Below are 17,971 nucleotides of genomic sequence, written 5' to 3'. Positions count from 1 at the left end.
TCATCAATACCGAAATGTGTTGAACGAGCACTTAAAAATCAGACAGCTAAGTTTGATGACAACTGCTTACAAGTGTGTGTGTGCGAGAGAGAGAGAGAGAGAGAGAGAGAGAGAGAGAGTAAATGATTACCTCCCATTTCGCCGAATCTTCCAGAGACAAATATCTCAAACTAAGCCAAATTTTCTGCGAAATGGGAGTTCCCGTTTTGCCGAATCAAATTTCGCCAAATATTCTGAATCGAGAGAAATTTCCCTCTGCCGGGATATTTCAGAAACTGAAGGGGCAAAATACGAGCGGCGGGAGACAGCATTAGCACCTTGGAAAATACATGCTAACAGCACCAAACCTGACCTGCCTATCCTATCCACGTAGACATTAGCATGTAAACAGGTTGGGCAGGTTAACTTTGGTGGATGTAACCTATTATATGCATACGTGGATAGGTTAGGTGCTGTTAGCATGTATTTTCAAGTTGCTGCTAATGCTATCCCTAGCCGCTCGTGAAAAAATGTTCTACCAAGTTCAAAGCTTATTATACATTTTCATTGACGATGAAAGTGAATGTAGCTATTCTAGATTTAGATAATCGGATATCAGAAACTCGTTGTAAATGCAATGCATGCTCATTTTATTGTTTTCAAAGGGAAGCAGTGCTACATTTCTTGTGGTGAATTAAATCATAAAAATAACATTTTTTCTTTCCAACTCTGTTTTCTGAGAAAAATGTCAGCAAGAAATTTAATACTTTAATACTCTGATACTTCAATCAATTAACAAAAACATAGTATTTGAAAAACGACCAAATATTTGGGGGCGAACTCGTTATGAACAACACAATGAAACACGGTGAGAAAAGGGGAAGACACGGAGTAAATAGTATTTCGGGGTAACGTACAGTAACGATAAGAACCTGTCAAGAACCTGTCCTTACCTCCCCCCTTTCCCTCCCGAGGCAGCGGTTCCTGATTTGGGAACATCCACTTCAAACATTCCACGTGAAAATGTCCGTTCCTGAATTGGGATTTCCTTAGTTGGGCATCGATAGTCTGTTCCTCCACCATATAATCGAGTTTTTAGAATCTCAGCCGAATGAGTGAAAGTAGGAGTTTTCCTGCATGGCAGGGCAGGAAAATCATTAGCGATATGCAGTAACATTTTATTAAAACAAGTATTTGAAAAATTTTACCACCCCGATGGCGCAGTTGTAATCAAGGGGTCCCGAATTCGATACCTCCTGAAGGCACAAGTGGTTCGTATCCCACTTTAAACTGTAGGTCTAGCCCCGATTAGCCTTCCTATACATAAATTTGACTGTAAAACTAAACCTCAAACTCATCATCCGATAATTTGATATTGTCTTCATCAATCCTAATCCAATCTGTGACTGGCAAAATCAATATTGTTTAGGAAAGATGGAGTTATCTAGGCTTCTTGTCAGTGGTTGCCACAAGGGAAGAGGAAAATAGGTGCCTTAAGCTTCGTTCCGTCATTTGCGAACATTTGTTACATAATGTAAGGAGCATACAAAAAGTTCCCTGTACGAAATGGAATGTGAAAATTAATATTAAACTATCTGTAATCGATTCATACAATTTTTTGACCAATGAAATAATTAATATAATTATAATAATGCCCACATGTGCAAAATGATCTACGTAACCAGTTCAATGACTATAAATTGTATAACAGTCTTCCTTTACAGCAAGTAGGATCCGAGAGAGACTCAGAGCCTGTTGTCTCTTTGGTGTGCGGCTTATTCCCCGCTCCCCATTTCTCCTCCAGCCGTAAAACCAGACAACAGCTATATCTAAAAAAAAAACTTTAAAAAAACGCGGGTGTTATTTTAGGTTCGAAATTCGAAAAATTTGAATAATTTTCCAAAACTGTCCCCCCGCACCACCACCGCCATCATTTTTTTTTGTATATTTTTAAATATTAGGGAACTAGACACCACATTAATGTATTCGCAGAGTTTGCAGAATGGAATTGTCATTTAAATTAAATTATAGAATTAAGTGGCACAGTAGTTGTAGGTGTGCATTTACAACGTCATGATTGACCTATACTCTGTTCTGGGAATTTGTGGAGCATGGCCGTGCATAACGGTAGAGAATGGTTGAAATCGAGTGGGTGCTGTTGGAATTGCCTCTAGTAGCTGCAAACAGCTCGCAGCTGCAACCACGTTATCCCCTCCACGCATTCACTTTCCCATCACGCGTTCATTAATGAAACCCTCTCATGTCACTACTTGCGCAGAACACATTTTTGTTCGCTTGCTGTAGAGATTCCTTGGACAGAGTATAGGGGAGCTGAAGGAGTAGTGAAGGGTCAAACGCAAAGTAATGTACAGATATCCAACCTACGATCCTACATTAGCGGACGATCTGCTATCCATTAAACTCTGTCGCAGTTGTCTCTGGAGGAAGCGAACGAAAAGCAGTCTCTGCGTAAGTAGTGACGCGAGACGGTTCCATAACGCAAATAGTGACGTAGGTAACCGCAGAAGGAAATCCATTTATTGACTGCACGCATGTTGGTGTCTCATATCAAGGAGCGGTAAACATCAATCGACTTCAATAGCTGCGGTCCCGCATTGTAATCGATGGTTGTTAGGGTAAACAGTTCTTTGTTTGGCTGAGTAGCGATCCATTACGCAGTGAACCTTTTGAAGGTTTTGGTATGATTGTTGGTAATTAAGTCAGTTCAGGTAATACTCCATGCCGGGAATCTGTGGGGCAAGGCCTGCACATAATGGTAGAGGAGGGGAGACAGCGGGTGAAAGCTGTTGCAAAGGCTGATTAGTGCAGTCACTTTTCCTCTTCCACGCAATCCTGTTCCCTCTCACGAGTTCATTGCTCAAGTTCATTACTCAAGGCTTCTCAGTATGGCTAGTGTTAGTTTGGGCGGAATTAATTGACGAAAAGTAATGCTTTTGTGATAAAGCAGAGGCACTTTCAATTTCAGTTCACTCCATAATGTGGACAAATTTAACATATTTAGAAAATAATTTCAGTACCTTTTTAGCGATTGAACTTAAACAAAAATGACATAGTTAAATTTGCATTAATTCGTTAGAAATAACTGAATACTTTAAATGTTTCATTTCCAGAAGTTTAGGAGATAGCAATAAGTGTCGACTTTAGGGGGCGCAAGCCACTTTTGTGCCCCCTAAAATTTCTCAATCCATTTTACATAAAAATAATATTATTGTTGTCAATCTTGCCCTCAATATTTACGTGAGGTTTGCGCGTCTGAGTCTAACGTTAGAAGCTGGCAAAACTCTCGGTGGCGGTGTCCTCATCGTCATAAAGAAAAATGTAATCCTGTAATGGTCGATGCTCTTTTACACGAACAAAGGATTGGCAGTTTAATTACAAAGTTTAAAACAGAATCTGGTCACGATTGTTCCATGTGTGTAGTGTATATTCAACCTGCATCTCCCGTGGCCGTATACGAAAACTTCTTTAGTCATATAACTGCACATTACCCTCTGGGCAGCCCGTTGGTCATTGCCTGTGATTTCAACATCCCTGAAATTAAAAATTTCAACCCGGAGTTGCTCACGTTAGGCGAACAATGTCGCGAACTGAAACATTTCCTCGATTTCAACGACCTGAAAAGCAAAAATTCCATCCAGAACGCCAACAGTAGAACGGCTGACCTAGTTTTAACAAATATTGAAAATACTAAAATATTTCTCCAGGAGCCTCTGGTAAGCGACGATAAACATCATCTGGCTCTAGGAATAACTTTAACACAAACCATGCCTAAACAAAGAGCTTTAAATCCAAACATCCAACGATATAATTTCAAGAAAGCAGATTTCATTAACCCATTAGTGCATAAAGTTTACTAATAATGTTTTTTGCATTTTTTGCATAATTTTGGTACTCATGGGGTGTAAATATGAAACAAATACCGTAATTTCAGTTTTATTGTTGGTAACAATGGAACTACGGGGTGTGCAATATATTGCACGCTATGCATAGTTAACATGTGTACTGTTCATTCACATCACAATTAAGAACTTGGTTTCAACTCAGAACATTTTTTCACTGAAACCTATGACTTTACTTAATACTACAAATTGTTACAAGCTTTAACCACTTGTACACTTTAACATTTTTTGAATACTAACAATAATTATAATCATATATTATAACTGGTTATCAGTTTTTGCGTGGTATTGTAGGAAACACTCAGGATGGAGTCCCACGTTACATTTATTACATACGAATTTAGCTCTCCCTGAACACTTTTCATTTGCACATCTCCTGACTTTAGGTATTTTCACTGGCCAGTGATTCATCCTGTCGTACCGCACATCGACTAATGGAGTTGCTGCTTGCTTTCCCTGGTGTGTAGCTGTTCCAAACATTTTTAACAAAGCAAGAGCTATGTATCTTCGAAAAGAGAGAAGGGATTCTGTACTGTTTCTTGAATTGACCTTTTTAGCCAAAATCCAAGTGTTGGAAACAGAAACATCCAAAAAAATATGCAAATATGGTCTACCTCCACTTTTTCTGCCTAATTCGTGTGGGGTAGGCAGCAACATTTTGGTCCATTTGGTCCACTTTTCCCATCCCTTTATTGTAGTTAGATATAATACTCGGTTGCGTGACTGTAATTTTTGCTCTTTTTGCCTGAGACCAACGATTGGCTTGGCCAACTGAGAGTTCCTCAAAGTTTGTAGCTAGGGTAACGACGCTATTGTCGTTCCACCGTACAAGAAGTACATCATCACACGAACAATAATCATGCTCTCCTCTATCCTTCTTTCTCATGTCCTTCTTTTTTACTAGAGTGCATTTCATTGTTCTTCCATCCTGTATTGTCCCTGTAGCGCATATGCCATATGCAGATAGCTCTTTCATAAGAGCTACAGAGGTTAAATAATAGTCAATAAAACTTTATGCCCTGCATTTGGAGGAACATCAGCTGATTTTATCAAAGATAACACAATATCCCCTCCAAGTCCAAACTGGTGAATGCCACTACTTTCCTTCCCAGTATATATTTGAAATGTTATCAAGTACCCAGAACTAGAATACAGAGCCCAATTTTTAAAACCGAAACAAAACGGTTTTCCTCTAATAAATTGTTTGGCTGAATGTTTTCCGTAACATTCAACCTGAATCAAGGGAAAATTTTATTGAGAAAAAGGAACATATGCACGTATTGATAAATTAGTGTTTGAAGTAAAACACGAGGACAGTATATGCCCTCTTTATGAACAAATTTCGTTATATTCTAACAATAAACAATAACAAGCTACATACATTGTTGTATAACAAGGCTCAACAATTAGATAAAGCAATCATGAAGGAAAAGCTAGTGCAACATTTCAAGCAGAATGCAAGCCATAATCATGAAACAATGGCTTTCAAAGAGGTTGCTATGCATAGCGTACAATATATTGTACACCTAACTTTTATTGTTTCCAGATATCTATGTAAACCGATTCTTTGTGCAAATATTAACTGTACACAAACTGCAATACACAGCTTCCTGGTAAACAAAAAAATAGTTACATGAAATGTAAAATAAAATTTATAATTTGAAATTTGCTTTCCCAGTGCGTGTTACTTGAAAATCTCTTGAGCCATTTTTAAAACTTCTTCTTCTTCTTCAGCTTCAACAATCGCAATTGCCAGGACATTATTACAAATGTGATTCTTGGTGTTCCGAAAACCGTCTTATACAAATACAGAATCATTTTAAGAATTTGATAGAAGAATAGAAGAATATTAGTGAATGTACAATATATTGCACCGGAAACTCGAATTAGCTGACTGGGACCAACTAAAAGAATGCGAAGACGTAGATATTGCCGTTGTTAAATTTTATGAAATAATCGAAACCATTCTTAATGAATGTGTTCCATGCTCTCACTCCTCTGTAAAAAAAAAAATCTTACCCATGTTGGTTCACGCGGGAAATTATTAAAAATCTGAAAGCAAAATCACGTGACCACAAAAAATGGAAACAAAGAATGGGAAATGTAACACATCACGAAATTAAGTATAAAACCTTAAGAACGAAACTAAAACGGGAGATCAGTAAAGCTTACCAAAACTATATTGAAACATCAGAAATCAATCTTGCTCACGACACTAACCAGTTTTGGTCCTTCATTAAAAATAAAAAAATAAATCCACCCGTGCAGCCAACTAAGTATAATGATAAAACCATTGACGATAATGAAAGTATCCAAGTTCTCTTTGCAAAGTATTTTGAATCCGTATATTCCAAAGAACCATCTTTCTACAAAAATCCGCATCCTGATGTAAATATGAACTCACTTCCTAGTATCTTAAATATCTCTGAAATATCACTAAATGAAATTGAGGAAGCCATTAAGAAACTCAAACCTAAAAAACCTGCCGGCCCTGATTCAATCCCCCCTTATGTAATTAAAGGATGTTCGGAAATTCTTAAGTACCCTCTTCAGCCGCTGATAAGGCTGACATATGTAACTACAGGCCTATTCCAAAATTGTCAGTACCAGCAAAACTCTTCGAGCAGATAATATACAAACATATATATTTTCATATTAAACCCATTCTTTCCCCCAAACAGCACGGATTTGTCCCAAAGCGCTCAACCGTAACTAATCTTGTCGAACTCACAAGCTACGTACATTGAACCCAGTATAGCTAATAAAGGACAAGTTGACGTTTTATATACAGACTTTTCAAAGGCATTCGACACGGTTCACCACGATATGTTAATACAGAAATTAGCCAACAATAGCCTTTCTCCTCCACTTATAACCCTTCTTTCTTCCTACCTGCAGAACCGCCGACAATATGTCGTGTATCAAGGCATCAGATCAACCGAATACGTGGCCAGTTCAGGAGTCCCACAGGGGTCGAACCTTGGTCCCTTGCTATATTTAATTTTTATAAACGATTTGCCAGAAATACTCACAAAATCTGAGACATTAATCTTTGCTGATGATGTTAAAATATATAAAAATATCGAAAACGCGGATGACTGTACAATATTACATGAAGAGCTGAATAACTTGCTTCAGTGGTGTGAAATTAATAAAGTCAGCCTAAACCTAAAGAAATGTAACCTTGTATCATTCACCCACAACAGACACCATATTCATTGAATTTTGCTTTTCATTCAGCTTGTAAGGCTATATCCAACAGTTTAGCGTCATTTATTATTGTATTGTCTCTGTGTTCCCTTTGCTTCTATAATCGAATAATTAATTTCTTCTCACAATTGTTCTTAAATGTAAAATGTATATTGCGTCAATCATATTTATTGTTAATTTTCTTGTTTATGTAATGTTGTCATCCCATATTGAACACTGTAATTGGGTATGCGCCTGTTGTGTTTCAATTAAATAAATAATGATTCAAAGTTCGAGTTCACATGTAGAGGAATGTTGAGGACTATTACCTTTGGTGCGACCGGTCCCTGATTTGATTACCGATGGGGGATACAGACTTTCTCTGTTTCCACTGTCTCCTGGAAGTAACTCGGTTATATAGCTCTTGCTTCCTTTATGTTTGATTTATTGTTTAATTTGGTTTATTATAGCTCCGTGCTACGCTACTTTTGTATATTGGCGAAGATGAGGATGAGTAATGATATGTTGAAAATCATGAAAGGACACTCACAAGGAACACCAAAGCCCAAGCCAGAATTCGAAACCAACCCATGTCGTCGTACCGCGCTGTGCTAACCCCTCTGCCACTCAGGTCGACGCGATAACATAGGTTACGTCTTCAGAGCAGAAGTTTCAAGATTTCCTTGATCGCACTTTCCAACGTATAACATGTGATTTGATTTGATTTATTTTACTACGCCTTTTGTGCCACTTTTGGCTAATTTGCGAAGATGAGGATGCGTGATGATATGATGAAATTGATGAATGGACATCCACAAACATCCATGTCCAGGCCAGGATTTTAATCCGGGACCCCTGGCGTCGTAGCGTGATGTGCTAATCACTCCGCCACAGGGGCGGGCTTAAAAATTTTGAGTCGAATTCAATATGGCGGTGGTCTGCTTGGAACACACCTCTATAGTTCCCACTAGGCATAATCTGTTTCTATTAAGACCAATTGTACCTAGCCTAAGTCTTTACATTTTATACAGGGATGTTAATGGGACTTTTGAATCACCCTGTAAAACCATTTCGCTAACATTCACATATTTTCCACTGTTTATACGGTTTTGCGAACTGGAATCCCAATTTGGAGCTCTTCTTGTGTAAGCACCTAATGTGAGAACGACGAACTGAGAAGAATTCCAATCCTCTAGATTTTCTCGTCCTATAAACTTTTCCCTTCATTTCATTGTGTAGAACTATCAATATTCAAGAATGAAATATTTATTTCCAATAACCTGTGAGAATCTGTCAGTTTCTCAGAAGTTCGACGAGTTGTCACAATTATTTGATTCCGTTTCTAAGCATGAGATGATGCATGTATCATTAACAAGTACATTTTAGAATTTAATGCAAATCTTTGAGTTATTGTATTAAATGTGACAATGGTATTTGTTATGCAGAAGAGGGGTGACAATTCAGTTTTGTTGCAGAGGACACTTGGAGTCTAGTGGGGAAATATACCGTTTGAAACCTGGAAAGCGACATACAGTATATTGCAATTCGATATTCCACGCCAAGTAAACTTATCGAACTATTATTACGTGTGTTATTCGTTCTCTCTGAAAATATTGACCGGGGAGTTCCACTGCCTATTTCCTCCAGTTGCGATACTAAGTAGTAATTTGCGTGTTCATTAAAGACGGAGGCATGCGCAAATTGGGTGACGTTGTTTTGAACATTCCATAGTCACTATTTCTCTCTTGAAAGAGGTATGTCATTATCACCTCAGTACCGAAGGGTGTTGAGTGAACACTCAGAAATCAGTCAGGTAATTTTGATGACAACTACTTACAAGTATGTGTGTGCGTGAGAGAGAGAGAGAGAGAGAGAGAAAGAGAGAGAGAGAGAAAATAATTACCTCTTATTATACATTTTCATTGACGATGCAAGTGAATGTAGCTATACCAGATTATTTAGATAATCTGATATCAGAAACTCGTTGTAAATGCAAAAAATGCTCATTTTATTGTTTTCAAAGTGTAGCAATGCTAGATTTCTTGTGGTGAATTAAATCATAAACATATTTTATTTCCAACTCGTTTCTCAGACGAATGTCAGCAAACAATCTGATACATTAATACTCTTACACTTCAATCCCTTAACAAAAACATATTATTTGAAAAACGACCAAATATTTTGGGGGCTAATTCGTTATGAACAACGCAACGAAACACGATGAGAAAAAATCGGAACTCTCCTGAGAAACTATGAAACCTGTGCAAAACAATAAGAAACGAAAGACATTACGCCACAAAAATTAAGCAGGTGCGCTTTGTACTCAAACACCTGAAATTTCCCTGTGGAGGGAAAATGTCTTAGGTGAAAATGTTGCTTAGGTGTGAAATCTGATATAATGCGCCTCTGGGTCATTTGGCGAAATGGGAAGACACAGAGTAAAGAGTATTTCAGGGTAAGGTGCAGTAAAGATCAGAACCTGTCAAAAACCTGTCGTTACATACAATAATTTAATATTGTATTCAACAATCCTAATCCAATCTGTGACTGGCAAAATCAATATTGGTTAGGAAAGATGGAGTTTTCTAGGCTTCTTGTCAGTGGTTGCCCTAATGGTCTCACAAGGGACGAGGTAAATAGGTGCCTTAAGCTTCGTTACATAATGTAAGGAGCATACAAAAATTTCCCTGTACGAAATTGAATGTGGAAATTAATATTAAACTTTCTGTAATCAAGTCATACAGAGTCATACAATTTTTTTACCAATGAAATAATTAATTCAATTATAATAATGCCCACCTTTGAAAAATGATATATGTAACCATTTTAATGTCTATAAATTGTACAACAGTAAGTAGGATCCGAGATAGACTCCGAGATCCATGTTTTAGTGAAGTAGAAAAATGTCTACATTTGTGATTTCCAAAGAATATTCCACAATGCGATAAATGTAGCCAAAAAATATTTTTTTTAAAATTTATTCAGTTTTTCTTGTTTACAAATCGTCTCAATATGCTGACCAAGGAAGAATTTATTTTATTTTAAAACATAAAGTTTAGTTTATGTTTTAAAATAAAATAAATTCTGCCTTAGTCAGCAGATTGAGTTTTTGCTTATCATGGAAACAAGGCTTAATGGTGTTATCCTTACAAATCGTGTTGTTGCATTCTCATTAGATTTATTAGAGTACAAATCTAGCGTTACTGGAACTACAGGGAGAAGTTATGAGTCTATTTTTGCAAGGTTTCTTTCCCTCCTGGAGGATCCCTAAATCCGACATGGACACCAGTGTTTCTGTTGGTGTGTATTGACGTCATATCGTGGTATTATCTTTATGGATCTGTAACTAAGATGTCCCGGCGGAAAATAGAATTTAAAGAGATGTAGCACCTATTAGCCTGTTAATACTAGACTTTTTGTCTGCATTCTTTTGCAGTCTGGTGAAAAATATTTTTGAGTGATTCTATTTTATGCTTGCAGATATTTTGCTTGTTGAGATATATCGACATCCTCAATTTTCGTAATACTTACTCATGCCTTTTTGGAGAGGAGACACTTGCCCCAGTGTCCCCTACTCAGTCAGCCAATGAATGTCGTTTCGTTTTTCTCTACAGAATTCAACTCCCAGTTCATCTTCTTCTACAATAAACCTGGCACAGAATCAGTGGAAGCAAGTGTTCTTCTGGAGACTGTGTCATAGACGGGATGCCCGTTGGTCTTCTCTCCTGTCGCGTTAAGAGGTTAGTGCAAAAGGCTTCTATGCTGATGTATAAACAACATGAAAAGATAGAAGGTTGTTAAAGTAATGCGGGATCTGAAATGTTGAACTGAGGTGGTTAAAAATCGTTAGAGTAATCATATTCCTATTGCTCATTTTCCAATCCAAGAAGCCGGCCCCGTGGTGGAGTGGTTAGCACATCGATCTCAGACGCCAGGGTTCCTGGGTTCGAATCCCGGACTGTGCATGGATGTTTGTGAGTGTCCATTCATCAATTTCATCATGTATTCAATCATCCCCTTCTTCGCAAATTAGCAAAAAGTGGCACAAAAAGCGAAGTACAATAAAGCAAATCGGTCAACCTTCATGTACACAGAACAATACTTGAATAGCTCTATCACGCAGAGTTCTAAAAAATATTCTTGGATCGTTATTGTGATGGTATTTGTTGTTTACCATATCACCTATGCAAATTTTTCACACGCACGAATAAAAGCGCGCTGGTATGGATACCATCGAATTATATGCCGATTTCAAAATAATGTTATGAAAAATTTTCCGTCATATACTGTATGTATATTTTTAATCGTGTTGTAGCACTAAAGAATTCCAAACAACAGAAAGTACATAGGTATGTTTAGGTAGTATTCCCTCGATTTTAGATCCAATATAGCGCAATTTCCGTATCCTACATCCAGATTCACATAATAAACCTTATGTAAATCATAGAGAAAAAGTAATACAAACAGGAGTGGAAATGTACATAATGATGTAAAGAGTTTTTAAGAAATTTGTATTTTTTATCCCGTCTGCCCCAAATATTATTCATGGGTTGAACCTCTTCTCATGCTACAGAGAATAATGACAAAAGGGCATTTATCACTATGCTTTGCAGAAATTCCTTAATTGGTGGTACGGATTTTTCCGCAGTGAAATACATTTTATGACTATCTTGGAACAAATGTAAATAGCAATTTATCAATTCACAAAGGCAAACTAATCTCAAATTTCAATCAAAAAAACATTTTTATGGATTTATTAATTAAGCCCAATTTCCCGGTTATGAACCCCCTTCTGCCCTATACCAATTTGTTCAATGCCATTTCTACACAACATTTCGAATAAAGCAAAACCACAAAACAGAATGTAATTAGAAATACCCAACCATCGAAGTACCTGCGTTTGAACCCTGGCCTTGCCATGGATATATATTTTTCCCATCATGTTATCAGTTTCATCAAACAATCATTAATCGGAAAATCTAAACGAGCAGAACAATTACATAAAACTAAGCTAGCTAACTACCTAAGTCTTTAGCCTTCTTAAATTCGAAGGTTTACGAGTTTTGCTGCAGCAACACAAGCCTTTCATCTGTCCCTATCCTGAGCAAAATCAATCCAATCTTTTCCATCCTTTCCGAATTCCTTTAGGTCCATCTCAGCTTTATCCCCCCATCTTCGTCTTGGCCTTCCTACAGGTCTCTTACCATCAGGTTTCACAATAAGAGTCCTGTAAACTCTTCTTTCCTCTCTCATTTGTGCCTAAGTCTTGTTGATTTAATCATTCTAATAACATCTGGACATGAATACAAATTATGTAGTTCTAAATTATGTAACCTTCTCGACTCACCTGTCTCCTTATCCCTTACAGGTTCAAATATTTTTTTAAGTATGTTACGTTCCTAGTAACTTTCCTCACCCTTTACTCCTATAGTCGGGAGCATTGAGGCTCTAAGGGTCTACACTGAAACCTATCTTCAGGGTAGGTGCAGAACAAATCCAACCAACGTCGTGAAGTTTTAATGAAATGTTTATTTACTGCTTGAGTACTTACAGCCAGTGGTTAGGTAATTCATAACTGGAACTTGGAGATCAATTGTTAATACATAATTTGAAACTTACTAGAAAGGTCAAACTAGGGTGGCCCAAACCTAGGTTTTACAGAAGAGCGGCATACACCTATTCACTTCTTCCTAGACTTGGAGTTATCACCCGAGATGGCCAATTTAGGTTTTTACAGAAGAGCGGCTTGCACCTATTCACTTCTTCCTAAATTGGAACTTATATCCCATTCGGCTAACCTAGGTTTTACAGAAGAGCGGCATACACCTATTCACTTCTTCCTAGATTAGAGCGTTCCAATTTGGCCAGTCTAGGTTTTACAGAAGAGCGGCTTGCACCTATTCACTTCTTCCTAGACTGACACCAGAACAGACCTCCTTACGGACCAAACTACTTCGTATTTATACCCAAAGTTCCAGCCTCGAACACCTGTCTTTAGGTAATTTCTTATTACAATACTCCAAATTACAACAGAAAGATATTTGAAAAATACATAGTTTAGCAAATAAAAATTTACAAAGAAAGTTTACATATTCAATTGAGTTAACAATTATTTCCTTAACGTTGATAAAATCTTACATTTTGGAATTATACAAATTTAAATGTTCCGCCATTATTTAATTACAATTAGGTTAGTTCATCAAACATTGATAATCTTTGATTGGCAAATCTATATTTACATCATAACTCAACTCAACTAATCTTTATTGGACTTACAGCTTACAAGTGGCTGTTTATGCCCAGCATACATTATAAGTACATAAGATACATTTTTAATATAAATTTTACACACAAAATTCATAAACGCTCTTAAACATAATTTTATATAACTACATTAACTCATTCAGTAACAAAAATATATTATAATTTTATATCAGCTTTTCTCAAAAAAGCAAGTATAACATATCCAATTCTAATATCTGGAGCATACAACATTGAAGTCATATTAATAGGGAAAGGAACATTAATTTTTGACAATGTTTTGTATAAAGTCTTTCTTCTCTCTGAGTGAATTGGACATTCCAAAATAATATGATGAGCATCACCCCTTAAATCACCACAGTCACAATTCGGAGATTTTAAAATGTGTATTTTAAATAAATGATATGTTCTCGCGTGACCACTTCTTAGTCTATTTATTAAAACATTTTGCATTTCTTGAACCTTTACAATTATAAAACCAAGGTTTTTTCCTAGTGTAATCAACATAAGGACGATAACTTTCACCAACGCTTTCTAATGCATTATTACACCATAAGTTCCATCCTTCAAAAATTTTATTTTTAACCCTCGGCAGAAGATCTGTGTAATGCAATGGTAACTGGATTGTTTCATTCATCTGAGCAGCTTGTTTTGCATATCTGTCTGCTTGTTCATTTCCGTAAATATTAATGTGTGATTTTACCCACACATAATGAACTACCTTTCCATTGCTAATTAAGCTATTAGTTGCACGAATACAATTGATGACATATGGTGATATTTTAAATAAATTTTTATAATTAGATTGTATTGCTTGTAAAACACTTTGCGAATCAACCAGTATTAGAAATTTCTGTTCAGGAACTGTACCAATATAAATCAAAGCTTGATATACCGCATATATTTCTGCTGTAAATATGGATGCCTCTACTGGTAACCTAAACATTTTTGATATATTTCTTTCAGTATCATAAAGAGCTGCTCCTACTCCACTTTCAGTTTTAGACCCATCTGTATATATATGATAAAAGTCTTCCCAAGATTCTCTAAACTCAGCTGAATTATTATATTTCTGGAAATATATATTTTGAATTGGTTGTGTGGAAATTCTAACGAGTACACTGGCAATGTTCTTGCTATGAGTACTTGACTACATTCATGATGATATTTACTAAATAGTTGTACCCAAAGCGTAGCTGATTTATCATTGGTTATTCCTGAATCATGCAGCTCTAAAAGATTTAATAAAACATCATTGAAAGGATGCCATGGTGAATGTTGAATTTTAAATAACATTTTTATAGCAATTAACTTGATCCTCACAGAAACCGAACATTCTACTGACTCCATATATACCACTACATTAGGAGTACTGTTCATTAATCCCAAACATCTTTTTAGAATTTTTCGTTGCTGGACTTCTAGTGGAGAAAGTTTTGTTACTGGAAGATTACACAAGACCATTAATCCATAATCTAATACTGCTCAATAATAATTCTTATAAAACATAAGCATGCTGGTAGGATGTGCTCCCCATTTGGTATTCGCCATAGCTTTAAATAAATGAAATATTTTATCGGATCTATTTTTCATCATATTTATTTGATACTGCCATGATAATGAAGCATCAAAGTATACACCTAGATATTTTACTTGTGAAACAATTGGAATTTGTAATCTCCTAGGAATAATGTAGAAAATATTTTGAAGACCCTTATGCTTAAATACTACTATTTTGGACTTTTCTAAAGATATTGATAATTTTTTCTGCTTCAACCATTCGTTAAATTCTATTAATTTATATTCAAACATTGAAAAATCTATTAAGTGATTGTTTGAGTCTAAATGTATACATACATCATCAGCATATTGTAGAAACTGAAATGGGGAATCTATTATTGTTTTAATATCTGATAAATAAACATTAAATAATAATGGGCTAAGAGGACTTCCCTGTGGTAGTCCTTGTCCAATATATATTGGACCTACCATTTCTGAACCAAAATGAAAATAAAGTTGTCTTTTAGATAACAATTTCCATGTCATTATGAGTATACAATGTGGCACTTTTAGTAATTGTAGTTGTCTCAATAGAACAGTAATATCTACGTTGTCATATGCACTTTGAATATCAATAAAGGCTGAAAGTACTGATTGGTTTCTTTTAATAACGCTATAAATATGAGAAGATAATGTTACTAATGCATCCTGGGTTCCATAACCTTTACGAAATCCCATTTGTCTGGGCGAAAATACCTTTTGACCTTCCATAAACCACTCTAATCTTTTTAATAAAAGCTTCTCGAAAATTTTTGCCAGTACGGAACTTAGAGCTATTGGGCGATATGACTGACCCAACGAAGGGTTTTTCCCTGATTTTAGAATTGGTATAATAATTTGAGAGGTCCATGCAACGGGAATTTTACCCGATAGAAATATTTGATTGAAAATTTTACATAACATGCTTAGTGCATTCTGTGGAAGATTTCGTACCATAGAATACGTAATTCCGTCAATGCCAGGAGCAGAATCTTTAGACCCTTGAAGAATTTCATGAATTTCATTTACAGTGATAGAGGATGTGAACCCCTTTGCGTATTTTGATGTAGATGAGAACGTGTAGAATATATTAGGAGGTTCACAGGCTGATGTAAAGGGTGTAGGAATGACTTTATTAATAAAATCGGTTTTCCATTCAGTGGACAAAGGTAAAGTCCGACTTACATGTGCTTTTCTAAGTGATCTGAACTTGCGCCATATGACGTCTAATTTTGTGTTAGGGTTTATTTCTTCGCAATATTTTTGCCATGAAAATCTCTTAGCCTTTATATATACTTTTCTAGATTTTGCAGTAGTTCGTTTCAAATTTATCAAAGTTGCAGGTGAAGGAGCACTTACAAATTGTTTCAATGCTTGTATTCGCTTCATTTTTGCTTGAAAACATTCTTCATTCCACCAATCTATTTTAGGAAAATTTCGATCATATTGCGGTTTTAGTCGGGGACAGGCATAATCCATAACTTGAGTTATTATATCCACAAATTTTTCATATTGTACAGTATATTGGTTTTGATATTCTTTAGCTGAAAATTTTAAGTCTAAAACTGAATTATATTTCATCCAATCTGCCCTCTTTACGCTCCACTTACGAATTGTTTTTTGTTTTATTAATTTTGGAAATTTTTGAGATAATGTTAGCGTGATAAAACATGGAAAATGATCACTAGTTCGTAAATCAAAGTCTATTTCCCACACAAAATCAAAACACTGATTATCAGATATTAAAGTCAGATCAATAGAGGACATATTATTTCCATTTGGTGGAACATGTGTTGGAGATCCATCATTTATAACTGTCAAGTTATTATAATCCATCCAATCTTCAACTGTCTTTCCCAAAGTATCAATTCTATGATCACCCCACAATGTATTATGACAATTAAAATCTCCTGTTATGATAAAGGGATGTTGAAAGCCAGATATAAGAGAATTTAGATGAGAGCTCTGTATTTGTTGCGAAGTATAATGAGATGGAATATACAAGCTAATAATATTATAAAGTAAGTTGTTTAACTGAATTTTTATACCGACCACTTCTACATTATATTTGGAAAATAAATCATGTGTTGAATTAAACTGAATTTGTTGAAATGGTACACTTTCATGAACAAAAATTCCCACACCCTTATTTCGCACATTATAATCATTTAATATACTATGATAGTGAGCAATATGAATATTTTCTGATTTTAAACCCCATACCTCACTAACGCAAATAATTAACGGGTGACACTCATCTATTAATTTAATTAATTGAAGTTTCCTTGCAGAGAAGGATCTTAAATTCCATTGTATTATTAATGGCAAGTATTTTCTTTGCTGGTAACACATTGTTGTTTTAAATTAAGGGGTGTCCCCGAAATCTTGTAAGTCTTGAATTAGTTTTAAAATTTGTGCAGAAATTTCATTACATTTTAAGATTATTTTCCTAATATATAATAAATCATCACTCACTGAAATTGTTGTGGTAAGTTCAGCTATTAGATGTAGCAGATTTACTAGCGATTCTTTCTGAGAAGGACTCTCCGCTGTTGTCCGGCGTCCAATCGAATCTGATTTTCTATCCTGTTCCTTAGAGGAACACGTTGTGCTCACAGGTTCACTTGTATTAGCCACTGCTGATGATGTTGACGCAATTTGTGGATCCTTGTGTTTATTTTTGTCCTTTATCAAAACAGGTTTAATTGTTTTCCTCAATTGTGAAGCAGAATGCAGTCTAAAATTTTCCCCGTGTTGTTTTTTAAAACTTTCAGAAGACCGGTCAGATTCTGGTGGCACTTTCTTCCAACAGAGGTTACTCAGATATGTGTCATTTCTTCTATTTTCCCAATCTGTAACAGAATTTAATCTGATCATAGTAGGACTTTCTGATGTGCAAGGGCTTTCCTTGTTTATTGATTCCTTTCTTATCTCAACAATTTAGGAAAGTCTTTAGCAGAGGTCGCATATGTTCGCTGTTCATTTCGTGGATCAATTCCAAAAAGTACTTGTTTCCTTGCATCTTGATAGGAGATGTTGTTATAAGCAATCAGCCTTTGTATTTCTCTCTCTTGCTCCCATCT

At 35.8% G+C, this 17,971-nt stretch overlaps 1 long non-coding RNA gene across 2 annotated transcripts in view; it reads left to right on the top strand.

Annotated features, from left to right (window-relative positions):
- Positions 1-8,825: 8,825 nt before the first annotated feature.
- LOC145999511 (uncharacterized) overlaps positions 8,826-17,971 on the top strand; it is an 87,480-nt gene continuing 78,334 nt past the window's right edge. For both annotated transcript variants that reach the window (XR_014443406.1, XR_014443407.1), the window contains exons 1-2: positions 8,826-8,901; positions 10,703-10,828. This is a non-coding gene — a long non-coding RNA (uncharacterized LOC145999511). The remainder of the gene's footprint in view (positions 8,902-10,702; positions 10,829-17,971) is intronic.

Source organism: Lepisma saccharinum, chromosome 15 (assembly GCF_977018435.1).
Source record: "Lepisma saccharinum chromosome 15, izLepSacc3.1, whole genome shotgun sequence".
NCBI classification, from domain to species: Eukaryota; Metazoa; Arthropoda; class Insecta; order Zygentoma; family Lepismatidae; genus Lepisma; species Lepisma saccharinum.
This window is presented reverse-complemented; position numbering and strand designations above follow the sequence as displayed.